The sequence below is a fragment of the Schistocerca cancellata genome, chromosome 9, assembly GCF_023864275.1.
Source record: "Schistocerca cancellata isolate TAMUIC-IGC-003103 chromosome 9, iqSchCanc2.1, whole genome shotgun sequence".
Classification (NCBI taxonomy): domain Eukaryota; kingdom Metazoa; phylum Arthropoda; class Insecta; order Orthoptera; family Acrididae; genus Schistocerca; species Schistocerca cancellata.
This window is the reverse complement of record NC_064634.1, coordinates 300367077-300391260: the sequence shown is the minus strand read 5'-3', so window position 1 is coordinate 300391260 and position 24184 is coordinate 300367077. Positions and strand designations below refer to the sequence as shown.

General features: G+C 44.1%; 1 protein-coding gene across 1 annotated transcript in view; it reads left to right on the top strand.

Moving 5' to 3' along the window:
• LOC126101585 (prickle planar cell polarity protein 3-A) overlaps positions 1–24184 on the top strand; it is a 1199532-nt gene that overhangs the window by 972276 nt on the left and 203072 nt on the right. The gene's annotated exons all lie outside the window — the stretch shown is intronic.

Here is a 24184-nt window from a genome sequence, read left to right as displayed (position 1 = left end):
TCTAATTCTTAAAGTGTATGTGGTACATGATTCTGTGACTCCATTAGCAGAATATGCTTGTGTAACTAAAACAAGATTGATAAATGGAGAAAATAAATTGTACGGGATTCGATCGAATTGAAGTATTGCACTATGTAAACTTAAGTTTTAAATCGTAAATCGAACTGCTAGGTGAATGTTGAAGCAGCAGTCGATAACGATACCACTTGTAGTCGATCATTCCGATCGGGTCAGCCACCCGCGACAGCTTTGTCGTGGACTTGCGCTCTTGGAAGCGGAGCGTGGCAGCAGACACTTAATTTGAAGGATCCACTGCTAATTGTCTCGCAGAGCCGCCAAACGCTCGTTCCTGGCTGGCAGCCGAGCGGCACCTCTTGGTCCTTTGCCTAATTCTCTGTTGTGCTGTTTTCTTGGGCGCCAGATCAAGACAACAACATAAATAAGAAAGAATAAAATAAAAAATTAAGTGGCCCGACTGTGCCTAGCGAACTTCTAGACTTCTCTCCTCCGGTCAATCAGCAAGTCGTCCCGTTTTTATTATTTACTCTCGTATTACACTTAACACACGAAACGAGCTTTAAACTACAGTAACTCTTCATAATGACTCCTAAGACTGCATCTCTAAGGGAAGAAAAATAATTATTTGAGCCAACCCCCACCCCCCTCCAGCACCATACTACGATTATAGGTTGTTCTTCCTAGCCGTGACTGCAACACTGTTTTCTTGACGACGACGGCCTACACGTTCGGCTAACAATGACGTTCCTGTTTTTAAAAATTGTTTTGTCATTCGCTTTAACCTAGTTTCAGAATTAAGCGTGTCTATAAAAAATACGTTAATTGATTCTGATGATTGTCCATTAGCGGTCTTTTGCTGTCCAGTTTTAGCAGCAGAATTGCTGTAAGTTTTGTTCACAATCAATATTTTGTTTTATTAATCACGTTTGATGCGAGACAGCTGTATTGTTATAGAAAAGAAGTCGTCACGGATGAGTAGAAGACACTGGGCGAAACAAATTACTGAAGAATCGTTGGAACATTGTCTGTTTTGGAGGTGCTCATTGCCACTCGGTATCATGGCTCTAAGTTGTGGGTTATTGCAGAAAGTAGGATGTGAACTAGCGTGACAGTTCGCATTTAGGACAGCATTTACTGTACTATGTAGTCAACATTTCCCAATACTTCTTAATGTTTCTCATCTCCGCGCAATTCAAACTGAAAAGCGCTTTCGTGGTTCTACAGCAGAAAGGTAACGCTGGGCCAAAGACATGGCAAAGGCATTCAACTTATTGACGAGGGATGGATAAACATATGGAAGCACCAATACACAACACGTTACCATGCCTTATACGGCATAGGAAAACAGTTGTTATTCAAAACAGCTTACAGTCTTCTCGGAATGGATAAATACAGGTCTTGCATGGTTTTCACGGCAATCCCATTCTTTCTGCAAAATAGCGGCAAGTGTAACTATTATGGAGGTGAGTAGCGATCATGCACCATTATTTCCAAAGTAGACCACAAAGGCTCAAAAGCATTGAGATCTGATGACTGTGGTGGCGAGGGGACATGCGACAATTCTTTCTTGTGCTCGCAAAATCAGTCCTGGACGATGCGGCTTGGGACACAGCATTATCATTGTGGACCAAACATTGAACCATGGTGACGCGACCGATAAGCCAAAATCCTTGGCAGTAACGGGATCTCTCAGAGTAACCGTGGAATACTACGATGTGGCTCCCCAAACCCCGCCAAGTTCCACTCTTTGCACGTTAATCTCGGCTAGAGGTCGTAGCTGTGTGAAACAGGATTCATGAGATCAAATGACTTTCTTTGCTTCACCGTCCTGGTCTTATTGCTTCCGCTGCACTTTTTCTTTTTACATGCATTTGCATCACTAATGTATGGTTTTGGAATTGCAGCTTGCTCTGCAATTACCTGCTTACGGGCCGGCCGTTGTGACCGAGCGGTTCTAGGCGCCTCAGTCCGGAACCGCGCGACCGCTAGGTCGCAGGTCCGAATCCTGCCTCGGGCATGGATGTGTGTGCTGTTCTTAGGTTAGTTAGGTTCAAGTAGTTCTAAGTTCTAGGGGACTGACGATCTCAGATGTTAAGTCCCATAGTGCTCAGAGCCATTTGAACCAACCTGGTAAAGGAGCTCCGTGTTATTCTGGTGTTAACAAAGTTCGCGAGTGCGACATTCAGTTGTACGGTGACTTTTGCATTTATCGACTTGTTTTCCGTCACAAACCTCTTCAGTGACCCTCAGTCACGATCAGTCAACACCCTCTGTCGTCCCAGCTGTAACTTATTGGATGATGCTTTTGCGCTTTCCGTGTACGCGGTATAAATACGGCGCCTCTCGAAACACGAAACACCGGCTCTCTTGATTATGGAAACATTCACGATTGTAGCACCAACAATTTGCCCACTTTCGAGTTCACTTAGCTCCGACATAATGTACTCACAACTAACACAGTTTTGTCCTGATAACGACTGACCATTGCAACGTATTGAGGACATTCCACAGGTGTTGTTCGTTGTGGTATACAACAGCGCAATTGTATTATGCACCAATCTAACATTTGCTGTAGAATATTAAGAGCTAACTTAAGATTCCCGATGCTTGTAGCAATTAATAAATAAAGATATCAGAGTTGTTGTTGTGAAGACGTGCTGGAAAGTAAAGCCCTCCGAATTTTTTATCCTCTTCTAAATATCTGTTGAGATATTACATGTCATGCATATTACTCGGTCGAAGTTCCCGCTTCGCTGACGCAAGTTGCACCCACTGCCACTAGAGGACTCAAGAGTTGTAGCGTGTAACACGGCTGTGTGTAACGTAACCACACTATGTTAGCAAAAGTATCCGGACATCTGGCTGGAAATGTCTTATAAGTCCGTGGCACCCTCCATCGGTAATGCTGAAATTCAGTATGGTGTTGGCCCACCCTTAGCCTTGATGACAGCTTTCTCTCTAGCAAGCATACGTTCAATCAGGTGCTGGAAGGTTTCTTGGGGAATGGCAGCGGAGTGCTGCACTGAGGAGGTATCGTTGTCGGTCGGTGAGGCCTAGCACGAAGTTGGCGTTCCAAAACATCCCAGAGGTGTTCTGTAGGATTCAGGTCAGGACTCTGTGCAGGCCAGTCCATTACTGGGATGTTATTGTCGTGTAACCACTCCGCCACAGGCCGTGCATTATGAACAGGTGCTCGATCGTGTTGAAAGATGCAATCGCCATCCCCGAATTGCTCATCAACAGTGGGAAGCAAGAAGGTACTTAAAACGTCAGTGTAGGCCTGTGCTGTGATAGTGCCACGCAAAACAACAAGGGGTGCAAGCCCCCTGCATGAAAAACACGACCATATCATAACACCACCGCCTCCGAATTTTTCTGTTGGCACTACACACGCTGAAAGATGATGTTCGCCGGTCATTCACCATTTACACACCTGGCCATCGGATGGCCACACCGTGTACCGTGATTTGTCACTCCACACAACGTTTTTACACTGTTCAATGGTCCGATGTTTACGCTCCTTACGCCAAGGAATGCTTCGTTTGGTATTTACCGGCGTGATGTGTGGCTTATGAGCAGCCGCTCGACACGAAATCCAAGTTTTCTCACCTCCCGCCTAACTGTCATAGTACTTGTAGTGGATCCTGATGCAGTATGGAATTCCTGTGTGATCATGTGTACAGAAGTCTGCCTATTACGCATTACGACCCTCTTCAACTTTCGACGGTCTCTGTCAGTCAACAGACGAGGTCGGCCTGTACGCTATTGTGCTGTACTTGTCCCTTCACGTTTTCACTTCACTATCACATCCAAACAGTGGACCTACGGATGTTTAGGTGTGTGGAAATCTCGCGTACAGACGTATGACACAAGTGACAGCCAGTCACGACCACGTTCGAAGTTCATGAGCTGCGCGGAGCGCCCCATTCTGCTCTCTCACGACGTCTAATGACTACCGAGGTCGCTGCTACGGCGTACCTGGCGGTAGGTGGCGGCACGGTGTACCAAATATGAGAAACGTATGTTTTTGGGGTGTCCGGATACTTTGGATGACATAATGTATGTCTGTGCATGAGAAACATCTCAGAAAACTGAAAGCACGAATTCGAAGGGTTCGTCCACACATGGAACACCTTCTGCTGCTTCCACATGACAATGCCAGGCCGTTGACGAGCGCTGCGGCATCTGCCACAATCCGACACTGTGTGTTCACTGTCATCGATCACCCTCCATACAGTCCAGCCTTGGGCCCATCCGATTTTCATGTCCTTCCGGCACTTGAAGAACACCATTGAGCAGTTTGATAGAGATGAAACGATGTAAGCAGAGGTCAGGTTGTGACTCCATCAACAAACTGGTCTCTTATTGAGAGAAATTTGTTCGTCGCCAAAGTGATTGTTGAGAAATATTTATTTAGACATGAAGAATAAAGATGCAAAATCATTTGTGGCTTCTTTAGCGATTTGTTTTTATGGTTGTTTAATATTATCCGGTGCACTATCAAAGGTTTTAATATTTATGTCATTATCTAGAATATTGGCACTAGAGCATATGTCAATTACTGTTTCTTAACTCTTCCTCTTTTTAACAATCTTACTTTTGTCGCGTTCTTTTTATTGCTTTTTATTACTGTGATGCCTTTTATACGTTATGAGCTCGTTACAGACTTCAACTATTGTATCCCCCTTTATTTTCGCTGTTCAATTAATTATTGAAAACTAGTGTATGCCGACATTAGCGACATCTGGTGAACTTACAACTCAAACATCTTGTGGCTACTGTACGGCAGTTTGTTTTGAACATTACTGCTACTGACAACATGACTCGTGCATATGATGTTATTTATGTATATTTGACGATGCTTGTGCTGATTCTGCATTTAACATTTGACGATGCCACTATGGCTGCAGTACATTAGGACTTTGTTTTTATGAAACAGGAATGCCTCTTCATACTTAAAGCGCACACATGCATATATTGTCAGTAGTAGTTTTCATTATGGTCCATGTATTGTTTTTAAGCTGTAGACAGTCTGCGAGTGTATTTATGTTTTTCCCATTTTTGCTGCAGATCTGATGATGGTCATTATAGACCGAAATCGGTAATCTGTTAACAAAACGATGGTGACCATAGACGTAAAGTAAAGGAAAGATGAAAAATGTTAACAAAGTTCCTGTTATTTAAAAAACTTTAAGAATTTTCACATAAAATATTCGGAGGCACTACCTTTGAGCATGCCTTGATATGAAAAGAGAAGTGTATCAGTACCAGACACCTTCAGCAGTAGAGTAGGTACATTGTCTAAAGTGAAATTCCTAGGTGCAAAGAAAGTGGTCATTTGGCAGGGAGTTAAGTGTTTAATTATAGCGACGGTAACGAAACTGTAACGTGCCGGGGTGGCCTTATTGCTGGAAAGCCTTGGCTTCGATGAGCTCATCGACTACCACGACTTCGTCCGGCGTTAATTGGAGCCTTTTGTCGTTGTTTTCGGGGTGGTTGTGGGGCCGGCGACGCAATTTCGTAAGGGACCAGGAGGAGGAGGAGGAGGAGGAGGAACTGGCGGGCAGAGAAAGTGGGAGCTCTTTTGAGGTGTCACGCCACCCTCCGACCGAGGTCGCAGTCTGCACCGTACCAATTAGACGCGAGCGCCCCAGGTATCGCCGGAATCCCCTCAGCTGCCACGCCTGCTAGGTTTAACGCGCGCCCTTGCCCTTTGACTGAAACATCGAGCTCCCTTGTCTCGCACTTAATTATCGTTAGTCAGCTTCCTCGTGTTCTCGGTATCTACATGCTCATCTTGTCATATAGAAAAATATTTACGAAATCTTGAGGACTGCGTTCTAGCCACAGTGAGAAACCAACAAGCCTAGTTTTTAACAGTTTCTTGATGTATTTTTATTACTATTCTACTTCGCTCTTCTCTTAGTTATGTGAAGATTATTCACCAACTGACTGCATTTGGAATATAACTGCATAAAATAACCTGAAGTCACTGTGACTTTTTATTTGATCGACCATGAGTCCACAGTTACTATGATTCCTTGTTAATTATCCAAGCTGCCCTCAACTGTTGTTTCTCGTATATTTTCGTACTATTGAGTAATTTCAGTCTTAGGCCACTTTTATGTTCGCAGAGACATTTGTTAACTGTTTGATCGCCAAAATATATTCTTTAGTAACGCCTCCAGTGGACATCGAGATGGATAGGAACGATGTGAGCCGTTATTGAAGCGAAGCAGTACAGAACGCTATCACAGAGGGTGCATGCGAAGCGTGGCATGGGCAGAGTCACTGACTCAAGTGTTAACCCATCAATTTTCACGCTGATGTCGACTGTCACGGACCAGTCCTTTGCCTCATGCCATGCTGTTTTCTGCGTGCCAGTGACAATCTTTCCGTTGGTAGAGTTTGTTTTTATCTCCCTGCTTCGTCATTACGCGGTGTTCAGACTGTCTGTTCCCCCGTACATTGAGTCGCACGTAGAGTTCGTTCTCTCCTCCGAGGTTCAGCTCCCGGCTTGTTGTCTCGCCTCTGTCGGCTCGTACGTCATGCCGACAGTGACAGTTCGCGGCGTTGTCTCGCCTTGTACGGATGCTAAATCTACAATGTCTAAAACTGACTTTTCGGGGGAGGAATGTTGTTAGTTAGGAACGCATCGAGGATTACTGTGACTGACCCCGAACCCTGAGGCTAGAGTACACGGTGTGCGGATGTTTTAGTTCGGTTTCCACACACACGGGGTAGATAAACATAGTTACAATAATGTCATGTCGCCAGCACTTTTTGCTTATTGGAGTAAATACACATTTCTATCGAACTGTACCATCGTTCAGAGTACACGTGAAACTGTAGAAGACCTCTCAGGTCCTCCGCTGCACCCCCACCCCTCCCACGCTCCTATAACTGCCTAGGAAAATCAGTTAAAAAGTAAGAGGAAGGCAAAATGATGCTCCCTCCAGTAAATCGATCCTAGAAAAACAATAATAAATTGATAACAGCTGTGCTAGTGGTTTCGGAGTGCATAAAAAAATGGTTCAAATGGCTCTGAGCACCATGGGACTTAATTTCTGAGGTCATCAGTCCCCTAGAACTTAGCACTACTTAAACCTAACTAACCTAAGGGCATCACACACATCCATGCCCGAGGCAGAATTCGAACCTGCGACCGTAGCGGTTGCGTGGTTCCAGACTGTGGCGCCTAGAGCCGCTCGGCCACCCCGGCCGGCCGTGCATAAAAATAAACAGTATTTCTGCATGATTATACATTTGCGGAAGTTTTATGTGGCCCTGAACAGATGCCAGCGTCTGTGTATTCTGCTTCTGCACGCTTCTGTAAAATAAATTTGCGGTAATGGGGCTTTTTTTTGTGGTGTCTGTTTTTCTGGACATATGAGAAAGAACAGACACCCTTCTTGATCCCGCAACCGTACGTACATATCATGAAATAAATTCTGTCTTCTGTATGACAAGATGGGAATCTGGGTCGGACGGGAAGCATGCTCGGATAGCCGCTTAACGCGACCGCTCGCGTAAAGCGGGAAATCCGGATTCGAGTCCCAGCCTGGCACAAATTTTCACTTGTCGCCATTGAATTCATTTCAGTGGCCAGTTGTGGCCGAAATCAGAATTTCTTTCATTTCATCGTCAAGTACTTGTTTTGGTTGACAAGGCTAGGCCCTATTATCTAACCATATTGAATTACGTTGAAGGCCGTGTATGAAACAAGTGAGAATGCTTTCAAAACCAAGGCATAGAAACCGAAGACAAACTAAAATCAGGCGGTTGCAAACACGTTAAGTGATCTCCTCCGACTGGTTTATTACGATAATGTTCAAAAAACTATAGTGGTAACCGCTATAAGAGACGTATTGTATATAACGGAGAGTGTTACTATTGAAATTCCGAAAGCGTACGTTCAAAGAACAGTCAGGCAACGTATTACATCCACACATTCATGTCTCGGGAAATGACCTCAACAAGAAAATCAGAAAAATTGGAGCTCATATGAAAACTTACAGGCAGTTGTTCTTCCCACTCATCAAAAAATGGTTCAAATGGCTCTGAGCACTATGGGACTCAACTGATAAGGTCATCTCCCCTAGAACGTAGAACTACTTAAACCTAACTAACCTAAGGACATCACACACATCCATGCGCGAGGCAGGATTCGAACCTGCGACCGTAGCGGTCGCGCGGTTCCAGACTGTAGCGCCTAGAACCGCTCGGCCACCATGGCCGGCCCCACTCATCACTCCAAATGGAACAGAGAAAGGGGAAAATGATAGTGGTGCTAGAGGTACCGTCCGACATGCACAGTAACGGTGGTAGTGGAGTAAAATGTAAGCGTGGATTGCAATAATTCTAATAGACGTAAAGGTAACACTTCGTCTTCATTAACATGTAGGTAATGTTTCATTCCAGCAAACCAGCAATATTTCGCGGTGTTTGGCAGGTCGGTTCATGTGTGCAGATATTAGGCGCCACTTAAGCTGCGTTTCATCAGAAGGTGGGAAGGCGTTGGCGGCGGCCGATGCAGATGTGCGGGGCGGCGTGCCAGCGCCCGCCCGCGGGGTCGACGGAAATACCGGCCTAGAATACTGCGGCCAGTCCCTATCTACGAAACACGTGGCAGAAGGGCTAAGCAGATTCCCTGCACTCTGTCAAGCAATTAAAAAAATATGTTCAGCTGACTATTAAAAATCCATCATTAGTAAGACGCCATGCAACAAACATCAAATTGGCATGGATATGCAAATGATTAGCATTTCTTTCCAACTGCACATAGAGATAGGAGAAACATCATAGATATTCTGAATATAAGGAGTGATAACGCAGCAGGTTTGTCATTTAGAAATTGCATTTGAATTTTGCCTGTTTGTGAGGAAGTCGTCGTATGCCTCGCGTAATGAGGACAGATGTATGACAGCACGTGTTGTATCGTTCTGCGATATTACTTCTCGTGTTGCTCGGGGTCCTACGACTGCCATACGAATACTGAATCATGTGTTCCGGATGGCCATAATGCCAGACAAGATTGCAGTGACACATAAAAGAGGACAGACTGTGCCCTGAGCCAGGAAATGAGCATGTTTTGTACCAAGACAAGTTTCCACACTGAAACTTCCCCGCAGATTAAAACTGTGTGCAGTACCGAGACTCGAACTCGGGACCTTTGCCTTTCGCGGGCAAGTGCTCTGCCGTCTGAGCTACCCAAGCATCCTTTCTCTCAGGAGTGCTACTTGTGCAAGGTCTGCAGGAGAGCTTCGGTGCAGTGTGGACGGTAGGAGACGAGGTACTGGCGGTATTACAGCTGTGAGGATGGGTCGTGAGTCGTGCTTCGGTAGCTGAAACGGTAAAGCATTTGTCGGGGAAAGGCATAGGTCCCGAGTTCGAGTCTCGGTCTGGCACAGAGTTTTAATCTGCCAGGAAGGTTCATATCAGCGCACACTCCGATGCAGAGTGAAAATTTCATTCATCGGCATGGTGGCTGTGGGGTGCCACGCGACAACAATGGACGCGGTCACGGTATCACGTCGTCTTTTTCAGACGAGTATGTGTCCATGGCTAGAGGATCTGACGAGAACAAGATTGTATTCGTCACCGTCCTACGAGCCACAGCATCTGATGTGGCGGGTGCCGCTATGGGGAGTACAGCACTATCACCTCTGATTCGCGTAGCTCGTAAAGACAGCAGACATTACATTTCTAACGTGGTAAGGCAAGTGACTGTCCTCTACATTCGAAGTCTTCATAACGTTATCTTTCAACAAGGTAACACAAGACCATATGTTGCTGTGCTGTCCTGACCTACCTTAATGTCACGACCTATCTCGATACAGTGGTTTTTTCGACTGTTGCCATTCTCCCAATATCTCGGGCTCTGAAAACATTTTCTCGTGTTCGCTGAGAGACAGACACGCAGGCGCTCACCAGCCACAACGACTGATCAACTCTTGGCACATACAGGATGACCTATAAGTTGAAAAATCAATACTTCACGATGTAATTAGAGAGGTAAAAACTGGCACACGAGCTTGAAATGACGTGGGGCTTTATTGAAACCAATAAAGTACACCAAATGACAGCAAAGTCATCCCTTGGTATTGTACTCCACGATACATACTATGTAGTAGGCCACTTCCATTATGTCCACAGAGAGTGCTTCGTAGATACGAAAGCAATAAATAGCGCAACAGTTGATTTTTAGTAAAGACGATGGTCTTTATAAAAAATGCTCAACACGTTGGCCGCCTTTCTTCAACAGTATCTGCTGTCGACGGACAATGTTGTGAATACTAGAGAAACAATTAAAATCGCTCAAAAGAGGAAAGGTCTCTGGACCTGATGGGATACCAGTTCAATTTTACACAGAGTACGCGAAGGAACTTGCCCCCCTTCTTGCAGCGGTGTACCGTAGGTCTCTAGAAGAGCGTAGCGTTCCAAAGGATTGCAAAAGGGCACAGGTCATCCCCGTTTTCAAGAAGGGACGTCGAACAGATGTGCAGAACTATAGACCTATATCTCTAACGTCGATCAGTTGTAGAATTTTGGAACACGTATTGTGTTCGAGTATAATGACTTTTCTGGAGACTAGAAATCTACTCTGTAGGAATCAGCATGGGTTTCGAAAAAGACGGTCATGTGAAACCCAGCTCGCGCTATTCGTCCACGAGACTCAGAGGGCCATAGACACGGGTTCACAGGTAGATGCCGTGTTTCTTGACTTCCGCAAGGCGTTCGATACAGTTCCCCACAGTCGTTTAATGAACAAAGTAAGAGCATATGGACTTTCAGACCAATTGTGTGATTGGATTGCAGAGTTCCTAGATAACAGGACGCAGCATGTCATTCTCAATGGAGAGAAGTCTTCCGAAGTAAGAGTGATTTCAGGTGTGCCGCAGGGGAGTGTCATAGGACCGTTGCTATTCACAATATACATAAATGACCTGGTGGATGACATCGGAAGTTCACTGAGGCTTTTTGCAGATGATGCTGTGGTGTATCGAGAGGTTGTAACAATGGAAAATTGTACTGAAATGCAGGAGGATCTGCAGCGAATTGACGCATGGTGCAGGGAATGGCAATGTAGACAAGTGTAATGTGCTGCGAATACACAGAAAGATAGATCCTTTATCATTTAGCTTCAAAATAGCAGGTCAGCAACTGGAAGCAGTTAATACCATAAATTATCTGGGAGTACGCATTAGGAGTGATTTAAAATGGAATGATCATATAGTGTTGATTGTCGGTAAAGCAGATGCCAGACTGAGATTCATTGGAAGAATCCTAAGGAAATGCAATCCGAAAACAAAGGAAGTAGGTTACAGTACGCTTGTTCGCCCACTGCTTGAATACTGCTCAGCAGTGTGGGATCCGTACCAGATAGGGTTGATACAAGACATAGAGCCGGCCGCGGTGGTCTCGCGGTTAAGGCGCTCAGTCCGGAACTGCGCGACTGCAGCGGTCGCAGGTTCGAGTCCTGCCTCGGGCATGGATGTGTGTGATGTCCTTAGGTTAGTTAGGTTTAAGTAGTTCTAAGTTCTAGGGGACTGATGACCTCAGATGTTAAGTCCCATAGTGCTCAGAGCCATTTGAGCCAAGACATAGAGAAGATCCAACGGAGAGCAGCGCGCTTCGTTACAGGATCATTTAGTAATCGCGAAAGCGTTACGGAGATGATAGATAAACTCCAGTGGAAGACTCTGCAGGAGAGACGCTCAGTAGCTCGGTACGGGCTTTTGTCGAAGTTTCGAGAACATACCTTCACCGAAGAGTCAAGCAGTATATTGCTCCCTCCTACGTATATCTCGCGAAGAGACCATGAGGATAAAATCAGAGAGATTAGAGCCCACACAGAGGCATACCGACAATCCTTCTTTTCACGAACAATACGAGACTGGAATAGAAGGGAGAACCGATAGAGGTACTGAAGGTACCCTCCGCCACACACCGTCAGGTGGCTTGCGGAGTATGGATGTAGATGTAGATGTAGAATACCATATCAATATGTATGATGAGAAGTTGCCGCCGGATGTTGTCTTTTAGCGTCCCTAATGAGGTCGGACGATCGCGGTAGACTTGCTACTTCAGGTAACCTCACAGCCAATTATCACAAGAAGTGAGGTCTGGGGCCCGGGAGTCCAAGCATGACGAAGGCTCAGCAGGCGATCCTCATCGCGTGATAAGCACTGGAGATGTTTCACACGTGCAGCAGTGTAGTGTGGAGCGCCATCCTGCGTAAAAGTCATACCTATCAGCAGCTGTTTATCAATCAGGCTGGGTGTGATACGAATCCGTAACGTATCGACATTCCTCGCACCCGACACGCTGACAGTTTGGTAAGCAGACTCCGCATTTCTTCGAAGAAAAAGGGTCCGACCACGGTTTATGTGGTATATCCACACCATATGGTGACTTTCTCGTCACGCAGTGGGGTTTCCACGACGGTTTTAGGATCTTCAGTAGCCCAAGTTGTGCTTTGTTCTCTGCGGCGTCACTGACGTGTTGCTGTCCAGTCTAATCTCTGGTCGGTTTTTGCGCTCGTTTTTGGTTTCAGTAAATCCCATGTTATTTCAGAAATCTGAGTCGGGTTGTAAGTTACTACCTACATTATTTCGTGAATTAGTCCATTTTAAAATGTTAACGGACTTCCGTATCACCCTTGAATGATGTACCCGGCTAAGTGCAATTAGTTGCCTGGCCGGATTGTTGCTGCCAGAGGTGGTAACTCAGTGCATTAAATTTCGCATACTGTCAACTCCCAACTCACCTACAAATTTAATCATGTATTCCTCCCACTACTCTGTACACGTTCAATAAGTAAAATTTCGTTCTTTGCCATCCTTCTTCGTGTTGCAATTTTAATACCCAGCAGTGTATAATGAATGCATGGAAGCAATGTCTCATTAGAAACGGATGAACAAGGAAATTTAATAATTTCTTCTTCACTGCCCACAGCAGACTTCATTCCTTCAACCGTCTCCAAACCGAGCAGGGTGGCGCAGTGGTTAGCACACTGGACTCACATTCGGGAGGACGACGCTTCAAACCCGTCTCCGGCCATCCTGATTTAGGTTTTCCATGATTTCCCTAAATCGTTTCAGGCAAATGCCGGGATGGTTCCTTTAGAAGGGCACGGCCGATATCCTTCCCCATCCTTCCCTAATCCGAGCTTGTGCTCCGTCTCTAATGACCTCCTACTAGTCAGTTGCGACTGAAGGACTGGGCTGTGTGTCCAGAGCCTTAATCACTTTTATTTAGCCTGCTAGGATACAACGCGTAACATAATTTAGAAGATACTATCGTTACGACTCTACATTCCCAAACAAAGCAGATTCAGCATTCAGATAACCTGGTAGAGTGAAGGACATTGCGATCTGTGTGCTGTTTGTTAATCGCATGTGACGACAAAACAGAACATCTATCAACAAGTTGATACTATGATTCTTCGTCATCATCTTCATCATCAGCACTACAAAACACGATGGTAGTGTGGCCCCGAGTACTATGATGTGCAGCACGGTCCCCTCAAAAGATTCAGGTTTATAAATGCATTGAACAGACTACAAGGATGCAATTCTATCAGAGAAAGTTGTCGACACTCCGTGCAGTTGGCGTCAGAGGCAAGTGCAATACCTTGTACCTCGACCCGGAAGTCACGGTAATTAGCTGTGAAACCTTAAAGTGAAGCGTGTTACAACGCGCATGTCGCACTGTGTTTCTAACGAGTTGCCGTCAACGCCAAATCGGATATGAATCGCTTGTTTAGCGATGTTAACAGCCCATAGGACCCATCTGCCTTCAGCTCCACCCAATCCTTCTACTTAAGAAATTTCCCGTCCATGTTGATGGCGTAGTTTGTTCCTACTTCTCTTGACGTGAACGCCCTCACAGCATCGCAAAACCGTTACGGGCGCTCGCCTGATCGCTGAGTTCCAGGGCGTGCATCTAATGCACGTGTCCGTCGTTTGTCATCTCTGGCTCCCTTCTCTCCGCTGTCAGATCAATAATATCGGTTCCGTTCCACAGTTTGCCTACGTTCATACTGCAGCATTCCTTCGCACGCTAACAGGCCGGTGACAAACGGTATCTAAATGAAAAAAAAAGAAGAAACAAAAACGCTCAGTCTGAGATAACTAATGCAACGCAGTGTGCAACGTCTCTCGTGCAAGCCTATATTATTTTGACGTAATTTGTATTTCGTGGCTAATTTACTTCCAAATGTCGACAGCGATAAACATACATGTGGAAAAAGGTATGTCTTCCTTCGAAGCGATTTCCTGCCTAACGGATTCGACTTTATGTGCTCTGTGCTAATGTCGCACCATTTACACGAAATGAAAACAAAAAAGAATGTGCGTGAAAACGTTTTGTTGCTGATCATCAGGTGGAATGCATAGTTTTCTGAATCGATCTGCGAATAAAACGCAGCAAGGAGTGACGAAATGTGTGTAGTATTCAGTCGATAACGCATTTAAGCAGAAACCTTTCGTATTAAATTAGTCATTTTCTGTCGCTCATGCCGCGCGGGATTAGCCGAGCGGTCTCAGGCGCTGCAGTCACGGACTGAGCGGCTGGTCCCGGCGGAGGTTCGAGTCCTCTCTCGGGCATGGGTGTGTGTTTGTCCTTAGGATAATTTAGGTTAAGTAGTGTGTAAGCTTAGGGACTGATGACCTTAGCAGTTAAGTCCCATAAGATGTCACACACATTTGAACATTCTTTCGCTCATGTGCATAGTTAAGTTCGCTGGCGCTGTGGTAACACGTATCGAAGATAAGTACTTCGAATCGTGGTTGATCAATGGTTAATACATAGGGCTTTTGTTGTAAAGGAGCAGTGTTCCAATCGCTGTCCGGCCATCCTGATTTGTGTTCTCCGTTGTTTCCCTAAATTATTTCTTCCACAAGTACTCGATGGTGCTTGGGCCGTTCTCTTCACCAGTTCTTGGCTGTTCTGACCTAGTGGTCCTTGTCTAATGATATGGGCTTCCATGTAACATTAAGCTTTAATGCATTTTACATTTATAATACAGGCAGCATTACCAGAATTTGGCCGGTAAGTACAGAAGAGCTGTTAGATTGTAAGGCATTGTATTGGGCTAAATCGCACAGGTGAGGAAAAGCTGGGCGGTATCCTCGACGCTTTTCCAGAAGACTGAGCATTGTATTTGATTCCTTTCCATTTCTTTCATAACACACTAGCATAACAGAGCACTGCACTCCGTTAAGTACTCATAACAGTCACCCACCTCTTAGAAGTACATACGCGACGCTCACGGTTTGAAGGAAAGACCTATTTCCACCAGGTCACTGCACTCCACACTGCTCCGTGAAGAGTATTGTGTTGACTTCAACCATATAAAATTCTACAGGTGTCTTAAATGTTCGTGGTGTGTAGGAAGTGCTGAAAATGTCAGTTCAATCTCAAAATCTTCTATGCTGTCAAGAAGACACGTCCTATTGACGTATTACCATGGGTGTGGCTGACTGCTGAATGGATTTTCCTCTATGAACGACTTCTGTTGCTGCCGCCTCTTTGTTCTATTTCAGAATCCTCTTCAGTCTGGAACGCCAACGTCAGACACTCCTCCTGTACGTTTATAAATAGCAGCGTCTTCCAAGGCTTCCTTCGAAGGGATCTCCTGGCTAACAGGATCGACGTTGTGTGCTCAGTGCTAATGTTGCACCAATTACAAGAAAGAAAAGCAGAAAAGAATTAGCGTGAAAACGTTTTGTTGCTGATCGTCAATCGCGTCACCCAATCATTGTTCAAGAACGTAAATACTTTAAATTACCTAATAACTGCATAAATTACTGCTTTTACATGCTATCGCTGTGTGCGTACAGCTTCGAGCCGAATGGTACTGTGGGATTGTAAACTACACATGAGATGTCTTTGATGCCACCGTTATTATAAAGTCCACCTTCAACGGGAAATAATCATAGTTAGAATCTACGACTCGTTTTCGGAACGAGTTTTACGCCATGATTAATTTAAACCGTTTCACTCTTGTCTAATGACACGATGCTGCCTTCCAGAGGACCATGTCCAGTTTCTTTCCCCGGTCACTGTTCAGTCGAGCGTTTAATTCTAACATACCGACTGCATACTTTGTATGGCCCCTTCCTCTGCAGCTGACAGTAATCAGTTGACAGTCATCAGTTGTTAGTATTCTATTTCGTCAGAGAGATTGTAATTCAGATGGTGTCTCTTACTCAAACCCAGATTTATATTTTGTCCAACTAAAAATTACTAATATTACGGCACACTATGAATGTTTCAAACAGGATTACCACATTGTTATTCTTATAATCAAATCGTCAGATTTTATGATAAAGCAGCTCTACATCTGCATAAAATTCTACCATTTCCTTAGGGCTGGGAAACCAAGGTCGCTCGAACTCATTACATGGCTAATAAACACTACGTCAATCAAATGACTGCCTTTTAAGCAAAAGAAGGAAAATGCTGACATAAGAAGACATATTTGTATTATTTGCAAGAAGCTTCAGACAAGGAGACCATCACTGAAATGATGTAACCGCAGAAACGTTGAAAACCGGAGGCGAGCTGAGGCAGTAGGCGCTAGGAACGGAGGTAGGTGCGCCGTAAATATCCTGTGTTTCGACATCCGTTCTGAGAATTTGGCGTTGCACCTGGCTGCTGACGTCTGCGGCACCGACTAAGACTTCTCGTTCCTTTTGTCCTAGTACCACACTGGCGCCTCTGCGTCGTTTACTTTTCAGGATCTGTGACGGTCGGAGGAAAGGTGGATGGGCACTTTCTGTGACCACTAAATTGAACATCGATCTCGTGGATGGTCTTCCAGCAACTCTGTAATCCCTTCGGAGGCGACACACAACGTTTACGTTTATTAGGTCTTCGTGAGCAACACGTTTTCTATTCGGTCTAGAGTTCCATCGTCTCTTTTCTTTTTCATTTTCCTTAACATATGACCTCGGTCATAATAATTTGCACATATATTCCCAGCTTCTATACAATGAGGTGACGAAAGTCATAGGCTACCTCGTAATACTAATATCGTGTCGAACCTGCTTTTGTCCGGCGTAGTGTGGCAGCTCGAAATGGCATGGACCCAACGTGGGTTGGAAGTCCTCTGCAGAAATATTGAGCCTTGCTGCCTGCCTCTACAGCCGTCCATAATTGTGAAAGTGTTGCTGGTGCAGGATTTCGTGTACGAACTGACCTCTCGATTACGTCCCATAAACGTTAGATGGGATTCAGGACAATCTGGGTCGCCAAACCATTCGCTGGAGTTGTCCGGGTTGTTCTTAAAACCAGTCGTAGACAATTGTGGCCCCGTGAAAACGCGCATTGTCATCCATGAAAATTCAGTAGGCGTTTGGGAACATGAAGCCCATCAATGGGTGCAAATGGTCTCAAAATAGCCGAAGAACCAGTTTCAGTCAGTGGTCGGTCCAATTGGACCAGAAGAGCCAGTTCGTTTGACGAAACACAGTCCAAACCTTTATGGAGTCACCACCAGCTTGCACTGTGCTTTGTTGACACCTTGGGCCCGTGGCTTCGTGGGGTTTGCACCACACTCGGACCCTACAATCAGCCTTACCAACTGAAATCGGCGCTCATCTGACCGGGCCACGGTTTCCCAGTCGTCTAGGATGCAACCGATATGGTCATGAGTCCTTGAGAGGTGCTGCAGGCGATATCGTGCTGTTCGTAAAAACACTCGCGTCGGTCTTCTGCTGCTGTACTCCATTAACTCCAAATTTCGCCGCAGTGTCCTAACGGATACCTTCGTCGTACGTCTCACATTGATTTCCGCGGTTATTTCACGAAGTGTTGCTTTTCTGTTGGCACTGACAGCTCTACGCAAACGCTGCTGCTCTCTGTCGTTAAGTGAAGGTCGTCGGCCACTGCGTTGTCCGTGGTGAGAGGTCATGCCTGAAAGTTGGTATTTTCGGCACACTCTTGACAATGAGGGTCTCAGAATGTTGAATTCTGTAACGATTTCCGAAATACAGAGTCCGCCAGAAAAATGTACACACTCTTTGTCAGACTGTATCGAGATGTCGATATTGTCGTTCGATTTGATTTAAGAGTGTGTTGTACTATGGTCTTTGGCTCAACAGATGTTAGTAACTTTCATCTCGGTTTTGAGAAGACAAGATGGTTGGAGCATGCTTGACATTCGAGCAACGAAAAATACTCTGAAGTGCTTTTTCAAGTTTGTTAGTGCTGTTGAAGTACAACGTCAGTGGAGGCTGGAGTTTGAAACATAACCGCCAACCCGCCTAACAATTAAACGCATCATTGACAAGTTTGAATTGCAAGGAATGATTTGTGATACAAAGGAAGATCAGCAAGACAGCGTACAGCTGGAAGTTCTGCTTCGTCTGCTCTCGTGTTGGAAACGTTTGTTAATTCTCCACAGAAGTCTGTTACGCAATGTGCACGTGAAGTGGGGGTTAGCAGTACAAGTGTCCGAAGAATTCTGAAAGCTGCAAAGTGGAAAGTTCACATTCTACGATTACTGCACGAGATTAATTATGACAATCCTGATGCTGAATGAAATTTTGCGAATGGTATCAGCAAATGGTAACTGATGACGAACAGTTTATGACCAAGGTAGTGTGGAGTGCCAGGTAAACGTGTGCTTTGTGGAGCTGATGAAGAAGTCTTCTACCAAGAGGACGGAGCGCCAACACACTACCACCTGGTCGCACGAGCTTTCCTGGATGACAATTTTTCGGGGCATTGGATTGGGCGAAGAGGGCCCATTGAGTTCCCTCCACGGTCGCCTGATCTAACACCTGTGGACTTTTACTCGTGGGGATCTATGAAAGATAATGTCTGTCCACTTAAGCCAAGCACGCTGGAGGAACTTCGCCAGGAGACTACAGCGACATGTGCAGCGATGTCCACTGTAACATTGACTCACGTTGTAGCGTTGTTCTGTTACGTGTATAGCCGCCAACGGCGAACATTTTGATCATTTAAAGTAACCATGTTTGATCAATTATTAAATGTAAAATAAACACATAAGCAATACTTTTCGTTTCTTAAAGTGTGTATACATTTTTCTGGCGGACTCTGTAGAATGTCCCATGCGTCTAGCTTTAACTATCATTCCGCCTTCAAAGTCTGTTAATTCCCACCGTGCGGCCGTAATCGCGTCGGAAACCTCTTCACATGACTCACTTGAGCACAAATGAGAGCTCCGCCAATGCACTGCCCTTTTATACCGTGTGTACGCGATACTGCCGCCACCTGTATATGTGCATATCGCCATCCAGTGACCTTTGTCACCTCACTGTACATTAACATTTGACACAACTGAAGACAATGGGAAACATTTCCACCAGGTGGATTGGAGTTTACGCCCGGGTTCCCGGGTTCGATTCCCGGCGGGGTCAGGGATTTTCTCTGCCTCGTGATGACTGGGTGTTGTGTGATATCCTTAGGTTAGTTAGGTTTAAGTAGTTCTAAGTTCTAGGGGACTGATGACCATAGATGTTAAGTCCCATAGTGCTCAGAGCCATTTGAACCATTTGGATTGGAGTTTCCGTATTCTTATCACAGTCACTTGTTTAATTTCCGCCTACATACTGTAGCTGAGTGGTCAGCGTAGATGGCTGCCATGCGGAGGACCCAGATTTGACTGACGGTACTGCCAAGGACTTTTCCTTCGTGGGAAGACTGGTGCGGGGCGCACTCAGCCTCGTGATGCCAACTGATGAGCTACTTGACTGAGTAGTACCGGCTGGAAATTCGGCAAAACGGCCTGGAGCGCGGTGTACTGACCTCATGTCCCTCCATACCCCATCCGCATGACGCTGCAGCTTTTTCCACCCTTAAGTGTTCTAGGATTAAGGTGTAAATTCGGTGGAATAATTTTTATGATGTAAATCGAATGTGCATAAAATTCCCTCATAGGCGCCAAAAGCTGGTATCTAACAGAATTATGTGCCTGATTAGACTTACTTTTCCATAACACACATCCTTATTGCCTAATACAGGGCAGCAGTTCGCCATCTGTTTTCAACATAGCCTTCTTACTTGGATTTTTGTAACTTGTATATATAACTGTTACTGTTACAGCCTACAGACATATCTGGATGGGGAGAAAATTCTTTCTGGACAATAAAATTTCTGTTTCCTGCGTTAAGTAGTTTTGGGCATAGAACGCCCGCAGACAAGATTTGAAAGATAAAGCATTTAAAGATGCTGTACTTCAGGTACCTCCTCCCGCAACAGTAAAAGAAAAAAAAAAGAAAGACTGCAGTTTAACGTTCCGTCATCAAAAATCTGAGCTCGGAATGGCCAAGGATGAGGAAAAGAAATGGGCCTTGTTCTTTTTGAAAGAATAACGTAGCTTATGCGATTTTGGTAAGCCGGACAAAATCTGTATGGCTGGGCGTGGATTTGTACCGCGCTCTTCCCGAAAATGATTCCAGTGTCGCAACTGCTGCGCCACATAGCTCGGTTCCGCAACAGTAGCGAATTAACCAAATCGGATTGGTGCTTATTGCCACGTTATTGTTTAAAACATATTAACACTGTTTAAAACATATTAACGCTCTCTGTTTACTCTTAATATAAACGTTGCGTTTAATAAACAAGAAGTAATTCTCAAAATCATTATAAACATAAAAAAATTGCGAGATAGTTCTCAGTCTGTATTGAATGTCTTACATGTTACAAAATAGTTGTTTAATTAGAGTTAGATAAGGATGGATGAAGCAGTCACCCTAGATATAGTTTGAAGGAATCGTTCTTACTTCTAATGAAGCAGAAGCAATCCATTGAAATAATACTGGGAAACCACAGCAAATCTGAATCAGAGTGATCGGGCGGAGATCTGAACCCGTTCTTTTGTTTTATGCACGATTTCGTTTGATCCTTTCCGTCGTGGAGAATCGCACGTTTCGCACTGTCTTTCAAATTTTACCTGAAACATATCAGACTTCCTTATGAACCAAGGTTTTTGTAGAACGTTCATCTTAAAAAAGTAGGTAGTAATCGTGCTGGATTTTGTACTTATATCGTGAATACGAGCTGATCTTTACGAAAATACTATAATTACTTTGCAAGTGCTCTTCAACCTACAGTTTTTTTCTTAAATGTTCGATTATTAAAAGACATGTTAGAGAGACCTTGTATAATCCTACTGTAACAAGCAAATCGTGACTCCTTCTTCTTTTTTTTTTTTTTTAATTACAGGACATACTTTAGGTGGAGCAGTAATTAGTTTACTGCAAAAGCTTTCCGGGCAAAAAAAGTATTTTCGTCTTTTATTCCTCCAGTGAAAGACACGTACTGTCGTATACTTTTGGCAGTAGATATTGGGATATAACTTCAATACTTATGTTGGCAGCCGTTTGACAGTTTACATTCTAAATAACCAGCTAAGAATTTTCCGAATATCGATATTTTTTATATTCAGCATTTTCGTACTTATCATTTCCTACCTTACTTTTCCTCCACCACAAGCTTCAGTCAACCACAACTTCAAGAAATTTTATTTGGTTTTTCTTCTTAAAATGTTCTTAGTGTTGTCGTATAACGCTAAAAAAATATGGAATTTATCAATGTGAATCTCGTTTTTTCGGAACTTGCTGCCAGCCAGCCATTTGAAATTCCCCTTTTCAAATATCCGCTTTCAAATGTATTTATAGTAAATAAGATACTGACAAGACTGAAAAAAACTGTGTATAGGCGTTCATAAGGGCACGTAATCCGCTAGTGTGTTTGCGTACGCTTGCAGTTACTAATTATAGAAGTCACACAGAAAATACTCGGAATAGTCCTGCTTGATGCCCCGCGGGTCGCACTAAATCCCAAATACAACCCAGTGCTTCCCATAATAAATGAGCGAATGTTGCACAAGTGGAGAAAAAAGTGAGCCACGATAATCTGTTTAATTAGGGAGGAACACGCGAACCCATTAGAGATGCCGCTTTACCCACCTGCCGGCTGGCTCGCTTTGGCAGCGAACGCGCTCCGGTCGAAATTGCTCCACATTTCACCGTGTCACTCTGTGGCCAAGGCATTTTTTTTCTTTTTTTTCATTAATATATAAGTCAGGATCACATGTCCAGAGCTAATGTTTGCATCATTACTGTCAGGTGACGTCTTTATAAAGAAACATGTTCCCACCGTCTATACGTTTTCTTCTCAGTATTCTCTAACATGGTAAGCTTTGTCAAAAAATAACAGTAATTCATTGTGGTAACATGAACTAGAAAAATTCAATTTCGTTAGTATAAGCGTAGGGCCTCTGCTTATATCGGAATCTCACAGAATACACGATTAGTTGATTTTCATAACTGTTCCAACTTTGGCCGGCCGCTGTGGTCGAGCTGTTCTAGGCACTTCAGTCCGGAACCCCGCTGCTGCTACGGTCGCAGGTTCGAATCCTGCCTCGGTCATGGATGTGTGTGATCTCCTTAGGTTCGTTAAATTTAGTAGTTCTAAGTCTAGGGGACTGATGGCCTCAGATGTTAAGTCCCATAGTGCTTAGAGCCATTTGAACCATTTTGTTCCAACTTTGTATCTACGGTACGACTCGTCAGTGTCATACCGAAACACATGATGAATTCCTGAAAGCACTGTGGACAAAAACCACACAAACTTCTCAGATAATCATCAGTCATGATTATCCTGATTTGTGTGAAATCTCGTGTCAGAATCCTCTCATTTGTCATTACCACAGTTACACGTGTCATACAGTGTTCTCAATTTCTATGTCTCTTACTGATACATGTTCATTTAGCGTCATCTATCAGTACGTCCGTGAACGTAAATGAAGTACTGACTTATGTCAGGACCTTTGAAACAAGTGAAACAAATTACTACTATTATTGTGTTGTCTCTCAGCAACTTATTGTTAACAGAAGTTGCTAAGTTGTTTTCGATTTGATCTTTGTGCATGGGGGCAGTATGGTGTAACATGATCGTTTACAGAGGTTTACCTGAAACAATAGGAGATCAAGGCTAGATATGGGTTATTTGACATAGGCTGAGCGCCTCCATGATCTAATCTTCATTTTCCAGATGTTTGCTAATTTATTGAATAGTGCGTTATTTCTGACCGATCCTTGTATAATTGCACGAGCAGAAACCCGAATTGCTAATAAGGGAACCATACACGTTGAAGTATTGTTAAAATCGTCAAGTGCTTCATTTGAAATCTATATTTTATTTCCGAGATTAGCCTTCCGACTAAACGTTACAAAATTTTGTAAATATCTTTACTTGTCAATTTAGTTAAAAATATTCTGTTCTATGCGGAATGAAGATGAAATGAAGATAATAACGTATGTGCAAATTGTTTATATTTGGATCGTCTGCTCTGTGTAGTGTTAGCTTTATACCACCATAGTGTGCTGTTGAGTTTTTTTAGGAGCGTATAGCGACAGTTTTGCTACTTCAGAAGAGTCCTTTGTAGGCGCCTGCCAAGATCCCTACCGAAGTGCTGCGTCAAACTGGTTAGCTATAGGTCTTTGTCTTTAATATATTTCTGACGAGTGTACTCTCTGCAAAGAATTTTATTTTGCGTGTAGACAACTACTGGAAATAAAGGTATCTGTGGCAAAGCTATTGCATTGCAAAACTGCTTTGAACACTCTACTTATACGCATGTACACAGCACGTTGTTCTCAGAAAACAAAGACCAGTGACTTACGCGTACAGCTCTTCGTCCGTGTGTGGTGTGTGCTCACTCAGATCTTAGAGTATCAAATGTCAAAACTGAATTTATTTCATAAATTGATAGCTCTGTCAGTTTTGCTTTATGGCTGAAATAAAGGTACACGGGTAACGAATACAAAACTTCTTTGCAATGTATGGGAATCAGGAAATACGAGACCTGTGAAAGGCTGCACGACACTCGACGGGTTTAATTATGTGCGAAGAGACTTGTATATTTTTAAAAATAAAAGCAGAATCAAAGCTAATATAGAAAGTAATAAAGAAAAATCCCAATTAGTTTTACGATATAGAACGACTGATAGGGATGGGGCGATTGGGAGACCAAACAAACTATGGTCACCACTTCTCTCTCTCTCTCTCTCTCTCTCTCTCTCTCTCTCTCTCTCTCTCTCTCTCTCATATATATATATATATATATATATATATATATATATATCTTTCTCTCCAGAGCAGATGAATAGATTTTACTGAGAAG